The sequence below is a fragment of the Oryx dammah genome, unplaced genomic scaffold (assembly GCF_014754425.2).
Source record: "Oryx dammah isolate SB20612 unplaced genomic scaffold, SCBI_Odam_1.1 HiC_scaffold_2, whole genome shotgun sequence".
Classification (NCBI taxonomy): domain Eukaryota; kingdom Metazoa; phylum Chordata; class Mammalia; order Artiodactyla; family Bovidae; genus Oryx; species Oryx dammah.
The window spans coordinates 198,133,401-198,141,590 of NW_024070186.1; the positions used below are offsets into that span (position 1 = coordinate 198,133,401).

General features: G+C 59.0%; 1 non-coding gene across 1 annotated transcript; it reads left to right on the top strand.

Moving 5' to 3' along the window:
* The first annotated feature begins 6,170 nt into the window (after positions 1-6,170).
* Positions 6,171-6,232, top strand: LOC120859744. Its single transcript, XR_005720142.1, has one exon. It is a non-coding gene; the product is annotated as a U7 small nuclear RNA (small nuclear RNA).
* The last annotated feature ends 1,958 nt before the right edge of the window (positions 6,233-8,190 follow it).

Sequence of the window (8,190 nt, forward strand, 5' to 3'; positions counted from 1 at the left end):
TCCCGTCGGCCGCCGCCTCCGCCGAGCGCTCGGGCTCCGACCTCGCGGAGAACAACAAGTTCCCCCCGCCGCCCGCCGCCAGCCCGCCCGCCCGGCTCCCCAGCATCTGACACCGCTTCCGGGATCGGCGTCGGCGCGCGTCACGCCGCCCCGCCCACCGCGCGCCGCCCCGCCCACCCGCCGCGCGCGCCAGCGCCCCGCCCACTCGAGGCACCGCCCACCCGAGGCACCACCCACCGCGCCCCCCGCCCCGCCCAGGCCCCGCCCAGCGGAGGCTCCGCCCCCGAGCCCACCTGCGCCGAGCCGACCCGCCGTACCTGTGAGGCAGGTGCCGCGCGCGCCGCGCGGTGGCGACAGCAGTCCCCAGACGTCGAGAGCCGGGAGCACCCCCAGTCTCCCTCGAGCTCGTCCGCTCTCAGCCCGGTGGAAGGGCAAACTCCTGTCTGCAATCCACATCCGTATTCGCCAGGTGGCCTCCCGAACCTAACCTTAAACGCCCCCCACCCCCCAGGCCCGCGCATCCCTGAGACTCACCAGGGCCCTCAGAGAACCCCCGATCTCCCCAGGGTTGGCCGCAGCGGGAACCGCTGTTGGGGAGTCCCTGTTGGGAACAGTCTGGTAGTTTCAAGAGAGAAGGTGGGTCTGGGGACACACCAACCCCCCTGTCTTGGGTGGGGGCCTGGCCCCACCAATGAGGCAAGAGCCCCGACATGCCCTCCAGATAGGCAGCCCTGTCTTTTGATTTCCCAGTTTGATCTAGATGTGGGTAAAGAGAATAAGATAAAATGGTGTTAAATGGTTTCAACCCAGAGCCTCAGTGTTAAGGGGCTCCAAGACCCCTGGCCTGGAAACAGTGCCCACCTAAGGCCCAGCTGATGGTTGCTGTGGGGTGGCAGACCCCGAAAAAGCAGAATAGAATGCTGCCCAGACTCAGGCCAAGGCCAGCCCAGGAGAGGAGAGCCCCTCCTGCTGCACGTGGAGGCTGAAGCTGGGGAGCTGACCCACACCCCCTCCCCAGCACTTGGATGGCAGGCGGGATCCCTGGACGGTTTCTGGATCCTTCTCAGAAATAATGAGCTACGTCCATGAGGCCACATTTCTGAGTTCTGAGAGAGCAGGGAAAGTCGCTAAGGCTGGTATGAGGGCGGGGGGGGCCTTGAACCATCTTGGGCCCTTCAGAGTGTATCCCGGCAACAAATTGGAGAAAGTGCCAGGAGTTTTCGAGTCCCCACGACAGGTGGGTTTCCTTCTGAGCGATCTGCTCTGCCAGGGTGCCCTGGCCTTGTGGGGCCACCAGGCACGCTGGACTTTGCCGACAGCCTCAGCAGTAACAGCTGCCAACAAACACAGCAGCGTTCGCCTCTCCAGGATGTTTTCAGAGCTGGAATTTGAAAGGTGTTTCCCCTTCTCCCAGCCCACGCCCTCCGTCCTCAGATTGTGGCTCTCTCAGCAGGATACCACGGTGAGAGGTCAGGGTGATGGACTCTCCTCACTGTCCTCATTTCCCTCACTGGCCTGCAGACTCTGTATTATCTTGGTTACCAAGGGCGCTGTCTAAATGGCCTCCTCAGTGCTGTGACCGCCCGGCACGCAGAAGTGGCAGCAGGTGGATGCGGGAGCCGGAGGGCACACCTGTGCTGGGGCTGATCGCGTGGGTTCACTTCTGGGCCTCAGTTTCCTCAGCTGGAAAATGGGCTTGATAAACGAACTTCTTTACAAAACAGAAACTGACTCACAGACTTGGAGCAGGAGCTTATGGTTACCAGGGTGGGGGTGGGGGGCGTGTTGCGGGGCAGGAAGGTCGGGAGTTCAGTGCCGACACGCACACACTGCTGTAGTTAAAACAGACAGCCAACGAGGACCTGTATCACAAGTCCCCTGAATAGCACAGGGAACTCTGCTCAATACTCTCTAAGGACCTAAATGGGAAAAGAATTTGAAAAACAACAGATACATATACATGTGTAACTGAATCACGTTGCTATGTGCCCGACACTAACACAGCAATGGTAATTCTCCAACATAAAATACATTTTTTAAATAAAAAATAAGATGGGCTTGATAAGACCAAAATGAAGATGGGCTTTTTATTTTTAATTAATTAATTACTTGGGCTGCACTGGGTCACAGTTGCTGCATGTGGGGTCTAGTTCCCAGACCAGGCGTCGAAGCCGCGCTGGCAGCCCCAGGCCCCCCACCCTGGGAGCACAGTGTCTTAACCACTGGACCATCAGGCAAGTCCCGAGATGGGCATTTACACAAGTGATGTTGAGACAACATGATAACCATTCAGGATAAGATAAAGCTGGGCCCATGGTTTACCTACAGGGTACGGCAGTATTATGCATCTCAAAGGGATCAAGTAATTATTAAAAATATTTTAAAAGAAACCATGAAATGATGAGAAGGTTCTGGAAATGGATGGCAGTGGTTGCCCAGCAATGCGAATGTGCTTGACGCCCCTCAGCTAAAACACCAAAAACAGTTAAAATGGAGAATTACACCTTATTTGTATGTCACCACAACAACAAAAAAAATAAGCTTAAGAAAACATTCACATATTGAAGAATACATGAGTGACTTCCGTTATAACTTCTCAGTGGGAAAAGGTTTCTTCGAATTATGATGAAAAATCCAAACACATAAAAAATGACTTAAAAACTTCCCTGGTGGTACAGTGGCTGAGTCTGCCTGCCAATGCAGGGGGCCTGGGTCGGTCCCTGGTCCAGGAAGATCCCACATGCTGCGGAGCAAGAAAAGCCTGTGCACCCTGGAGCCCACGCTCTGCAGCGAGAGAAGCCACCGCAAGGAGCAGCCTGGCACCCCGACGAAGAGTAGACCCCACTCAGCACAACTAGAGAAAGCCCACGGGGAGCAACAAAGGCCCGGTACAACCACAAAACACTAGAAAATTTAAAAGTAATTTAAGGCAAAAATCACCATAAGCAAAGTTACTACACAAAGAATAGACTAGGACTAATCTCCTCGTACGCAAAGGCCTCCTAGAAATGAAGACAAATGAAAGGAGCAAAGGATAGGAAGAGGTCAGTCACAGCAAAGGACATCTACGTGACAGACGCAGCAAAGACGCCCAGCACAGAGAAAACGCACGTAGCCACGCATCGCAACGCCACGGCTCATCTTCCAGGGTCCAGAAGCCAGCGCGCTTCCTCAATGGAGAGGCTGGGGAATGAGCCCTGGAGCGCACTGCTGGGGGGCTTTGGGGGGGGTATCTGGCAGCTTCTTCCATACTTACCTTGGACCTTACTCGACCTCAGACCCAGTCACTCCCTTCTGGAAATCTGGGCCACATGTGCACCTGGTCACACGTGAAGTTGGGAGTATGTGAGCTCACCGCTGTGGCGGCACCTGTAACAAAGAAGACGGGACACCACCGCATCGGCGTCATCAAGGGACCCACTGGACAAACTGCGGAGCGCCTGCACGACGGAGCACTGCGCAGCCGTGCAAACAACGCGAGAGCCCCATGCACTGATGCCACAGACCTCGGTCTGTCTGCACGAAGCCAAGGTGCAGAGCTGGGGGATGATGAAGGGAAGGACATGGAATCGGACAGTCGGCGCTCTGTAGCTTCAGATGCAACCAGTCTCAGACTGAAAATACTCAGGGGTAAAACTTCTCTAAAGTTCCAGAAAGCAGAAACTCGAGTCTGCGATGCACCGGCAGCTATCTACATAGAAAGTACATCGCATTAAGTGTCACAGGTCGGAGAAGGCGATGGCAGCCCACGCCAGTCCTCTCGCCTGGAGAATCCCAGGGACGGGGGAGCCTGGTGGGCCGCAGTGTATGGGGCCGCACAGAGTCGGACACGACTGAAGCGACTCAGCGGCAGCAGCAGCACGTGTCACAGGTGATCTAGAGATGATTGAGAGTACATGTGTGTAGGTTTCATGCAAATACTGTGCGATTAAAAAAAAAATTGTTTTGCTTGTGCCTCACTGCATATGGGATCTCAGTTCCCTGACCAGGGACCGAACCTCTGGCCCCTGGAAGTGGAAGCGCAGAGTGTAAACCACTGGACTATCAGGGAAGTCCCTTGTGCTGTGTCATGGAAGGAACTTGAGCATCCCTGGAGCTTGGTTTCCATGGAGGACGTTCGGCCATATTCACGTCTGTACCTGCAGAAGGCAGGCTGGAGGCAAAATAGAAGCCGGGCGCGAGGGTTGCCTGTGGCTGGCGGGGCTGACGCTGTGGGGACAGAAATGAGGTGCTGTGTCAGCCTCTTTGTGTCAGTTCCATTGGCAGACCGTGCAACGTATTAGCTATTCAAAGCTATAAAGTCAAATTAAAAATGAAATAAAATGGAGGGAACTAGGCTGACCTCACAGGACTGTCATGAGAGTGCAGTTTCTAAATGGCTGCGAAGACCTTTGCACAGCTCTGGGTCCTGGCTGGCCTTGACAAATAGCCCTTTTATGACGGCTTTATGGTGAAGGCAGAGCTGGTTACCAGATAAACGGCTCCTCTTTGCCCTGGGAAGAGGCTTGTGACCTTTAGGGCCCCCGCCTGCGGCAGACAGACCTGCCCGTTGCCCAGCTGGGTAGAGCTGCTTCCCAGGGAGGAGTCTGGGCCCCCCTCCCCGCCCAGGGTCCACCTGGCTCCTCCCTCCTCCCAGACAGCTGGAGGCCGTGGGCACACTCAGGTGGCCCTGGCCAAGGTCCGGGTAAAGGGAGGGACACTGAGGCCCGAAGATCAGCAATTCTGTCTGCAGGGAGGGGACGAGGAGCCCGCTTCAGCCCAGGGTCTCCCAGCAGTTACAACCCCTCAGCATCCTCACAGTTGCCCTCAGGATCCCAGACCCCTGAAAGGTGGGGCGGACTGCAGGGGACCCTCCTGCATGCCCCACCCAGCCCCAGACAGGCCAGCAGGGCTCTGGAGGAAGCACGGGCTGGCACTGGCCCTCAGGCCTGCGAGGGGCTGCCCTCGCTGGGGGGCGTGTGCACCCGCTCCAGGCCCTGGGCCCTCCCCGGGGGGAGCTTCCTGGGCCAAGGCCCCTCCTGGGAGTGCAGAGCCGCCCGCTCTCCACAGCCTGGGCCCCACCAGGAAGCAGGGGTTGGGGGGCAGCTGGGAGCCTCTGCCTGCTGGTTCCCACCTGGCTTCTGGGGCGAAGGAGGTGGTGATCTGGCCGGGACCGGGGCCGTCTGGAACCCTCTGTGTCCCAGCGGTCTCCTCCCCCTCTAACTCTGGGGAAGGGGCCCCTCCATCTCCACCCTGGGAGGGGAGCAAGGGGCGGCTGAGGGAGGAAGTGGAGTCGGGCTCCCAAGGGCGCTGTGTCCGTGTGGCCCTCTCCGAGTCCATCCGAGCAGGGCTGCCCGAGGCTCACACGGGGATCTCCGCGAAAGGCCAAGACCTCAGTTATGGTGGCCGTGACGGTCCCAGGTTCACACGTTACCGAGTAATAAAGCTGGTGTCCAGTCACACTATGAGAACAGCTCTATCAAGTTTCCTAAAGAAGTCACCTCCCTCCAACCCCCACAAGCGCCCTGCCCACCCCCTCTCCTGTGTTTACCCGGGGCCCTGGGGCTTGAAACCGGCTCCTGGAGTTGTGGGGGGTCCTCGCGGGCCTGAGCCCCGCCCCACGGGTCTGCACTGACCCTGGGAGTTAGTGCCGGAGTAGAACTGAGCTGCAGGAGTCGGGTGGCAGCCGGGTGCCCTGCAAAGCTCTGCTCCCAGGTGAGGGTCCCGCGACTGCCCCGCCCTGACATCTCCAGCCCATCCGCAGCAGCCAGCCAGGGGGGGCGTGCTGGCTGCCCTCGTGGTCTGCAGCCCCGCCCCACACTGGTACCCACGGGCTACCCAGGCGCTACTCGGCCCCCTTTCCCAGGCGGATCACCTGAGGCCCAGGCGATGGCAAGCTCGCTGGTGGCCACCAGCGTCTCACTGGAGACGCTCACTCCCTGTCTTGGGGCCCCCAGACCCTGCGGGTTATAAAGGAGGGGGAGGGCCTGCGGTGACGGCGGCTCTGAGAGCTGGTTCTCACAGGGGCCTGTGGGGCGGGGAGACCGCGTGCCACGCCACGTTCCCTCCATCCTTTGATCCCGCGAAGAAACACACCTTTCCTACCCATGGGACTTACGAGATGCTGGAGGGCGGGGTTCTCAACCAGGATGATTCGGGCCTGGGGACACTTGGTCAAGACGACACTGTTTTAGTGTTACAGCTCTTTTAGAATTTGTCTAGCAGGCTTTCCGGTTCGTACCGGAAAGCCCCCCCCCAAAAAAAAAAAAAAAAAGACGACACTGTTTTGTGTTTGGGGTCGTCACAGCTTGGAGAAGGGACAAGAATTGTGGTCAGAAGTTCCTCTCTCAGTAACTGCACTTGACTTTAGGATCCAAAACTAAAAATTCTGTTTCCAAGTCATGCCTTTCCGTCTGGAGTCGTACGTGACCACGAGAACGGTGCGTGTTTACACAGCCATGTGGCCTTTGCTTCAGAGAGCACGCCAGAAGCTTCCTCGCCAGTGAAGCCAGCGATTCTTTGCGTGTGTAGGACCTACACAAAAGCCCCGTAGCTTTCCCTGCCGAGGCTGTGGGTCTGCTCAAGAGGACATTTTGAGCGGTTCTCCCCTGTCCTACTGAGAAAAAAAAAACTGCTACTGGTATCTAGCACGTGGCGGCCAGGAATGCTGCCAAACATCCCACAGTGTACAGGATAGCCCCGGGAAGCAAAGAAGACTGCAGGGCAAAATGAGAAGGAAATGGCAACCCACTCCAGCGTTCTTGCCTAGAAACCCCGTGGATGGAGGAGCCTGTGGCAAGGCTTAGCGGCTAAACAACAGCTATGCATACACAGAGGCGAAGCTGCTCAGGTGTGTTCAACTCTGTGCGAGCCCGTGGACTGCAGCCCACCAGGCTCCTCCGTCCACAGGAGTTTCCAGGCAAGAGTGCTGGAGAGGGCTGCCATTTCCTTCTCCAATATATACACACGGTCCCTATCAATAAACAGTATATTGATTTTTTTTTAAGGATGGTAAGAAACTGCTCTGGGGAAACGCGAGTCTTGTGTCCTCCACACCCCACAACAACAGGAAGAGGAACAGCTGCGTTTTGTGTCCTTCTCGGCCCCAGACGCAGGGTGAGGCCGTCAGACGCCTTCACTAGACGCCCCAGTCGAGGACCTGGAGACACAGCTCTGTCCCCTCCCAGTCACGGAGGACCGAGAGCCACGTCTGGGTGACTGTGTGGAGGTGACGTCAGTCCAAGGAGCAGGCCTGCGCACAGTTTACTCTGGCCTGATCCGTAATTGCCCCAAACTGGAGCGCCCGCTGCGTCCTCCGAGCAGCAGGCAGAGCTGTTACCACGTGCCGTGGACAGTGGTGGCCGGGCCCTGAGTCCCGCTTTCAAGACCGAAGCGCGCCGGCCCCAGAGGACGGTGGGGGCCCGTCCACCTCAGCTCACCAGAGGAGCTGTTCGGTTTCTCCAAACACCGGCCAGCTCTGTGCCTCTCCGACGCCAGCGGGGTGTCCTACAGCTCAATTCGACTCGAGCACTAGCTCCCGGGGTCAGTGCAGACCCCGCAGATGAGGCTCGGTCCCACGAGGTCCCCCCACGATTTCAGGAGCCCGTTTCAACCCCCAGGTCCCCAGGCTCCCCAGTCATCTACCTGTCTGACTGCAGATTTGGGGGGTTCCCATGACTCCAACCTCGGGTTCAGTGATTCATTCAAAGAGACCCACGGACAGGGCGCAGGAAGGACTTGTACTCAGGGCAGGGCGTCACTGAGGCTGCATCTCGGGAACTACTGGGGCATGGTCACAGGGAAGGCGTGGGGAGGGCCCGGGGCGCGGTCACAGGCCGCGGGTGGGCGGGCCGGGGCGCAGAGCTGCGTGCAAGCCCCGCGCAGACGCCTCCCGGCGCAGACGCCTCCCCGCGCAGACGCCTCCCCGCGCAGACGCCTCCCGGCGCAGACGCCTCCCCGCGCAGACGTCCTGCCCCGCGCAGACGTCCTGCCGGCGCAGACGCCTCCCGGCGCAGACGCCCTCCCCGCGCAGACGCCTCCCCGCGCAGACGTCCTGCCCCACGCAGACGCCCTCCCGGCGCAGACGCCTCCCCGCGCAGACGCCTCCCGGCGCAGACGCCTCCCCGCGCAGACGTCCTGCCCCACGCAAACGCCCTCCCCGCGCAGACGCCTCCCCGCGCAGACGTCCTGCCCCACGCAGACGCCTCCCCG